The sequence below is a fragment of the Bos taurus genome, chromosome 9, assembly GCF_002263795.3.
Source record: "Bos taurus isolate L1 Dominette 01449 registration number 42190680 breed Hereford chromosome 9, ARS-UCD2.0, whole genome shotgun sequence".
NCBI lineage: Eukaryota > Metazoa > Chordata > Mammalia > Artiodactyla > Bovidae > Bos > Bos taurus.
Genome location: NC_037336.1, coordinates 3878301 through 3879217, shown reverse-complemented (window position 1 = coordinate 3879217; position 917 = coordinate 3878301). Strand labels below are relative to the sequence as shown.

At 41.1% G+C, this 917-nt stretch overlaps 1 pseudogene; it reads right to left on the bottom strand.

The window, feature by feature from the left end:
• Nucleotides 1-201: 201 nt before the first annotated feature.
• Nucleotides 202-670, bottom strand: LOC100138409 (serine/arginine-rich splicing factor 3-like; annotated as a pseudogene).
• Between the last annotated feature and the right edge of the window lie 247 nt (nucleotides 671-917).

Below are 917 nucleotides of genomic sequence, written 5' to 3'. Positions count from 1 at the left end.
AAAATTACACCTTTGTGTGTCACTGTTCCAACAAACAAATGTGAACAGCTAAAACATTTTCAAAATGCATTAAGCTTATGAAGTTTCAAAAAGCAAACAAACAAACAAACATGAATTTTCATTACATATTTCTGTCAGATGAATTTATTCCCTGTACACCACTGCTCTTGCAAACTGGTCTTCTATTACCTTTCATTTGACCTACTGAGACCTAGAGAAAGATTGGGAGTGCTTGTGATTTCTCTCCCAGGGCAGTGATCTCTCTCTTCTCCTATCTCTAGAAAGGGACCTGCTCCAGCTGTGGGAGGAGCTTCTCCAACTTGGATATCTGCGTCGACGTGGGGGACTCCTCCTCCAATAACCATCTCAAGAGTGATGACCCCAAGAAGGAGTTGGGCCATGATTTTGACTTCTCTTTTCACCATTTGACAATTCCACTCTTAACTTGGCAGCCACCTAGGATTCTTCCATCTAGCTCTCGGACAGCATCAGCTGCATCTCGGGGATCTTCAAATGCAACAAAAGCAAACCTGGGAGGGTTTCTAGCAAAGCACACACTTCAGAGTGGTCCATAATAGCCAAAATCTCATTCTAACTATGTCTTGTTACCATTGTTTCCAAGATTATCTACATAAACTTTACAGTCCAAAGGACAGGAATCATGATGCATTTTGAAATCTTGGGTTAGAAATGTGGAGGTTCAAATCCATAAAACCTTAGGTCTTCCTGGTCCTCTCCCTCCTCAAACTCCCAGATGCTCTCGCATACCTGGCATCCACAAAATGGCGGACCCCATAGGTTTTGAGTTGTCATCCCTTCGTTGTCATTTATTCCTAGGCATATTTTACTTTTCTTAATGATCTGTTGGTTATTCATAATCATGTTGTTTAGTCTCCATGTGCTTGTGTTTTTTTTTA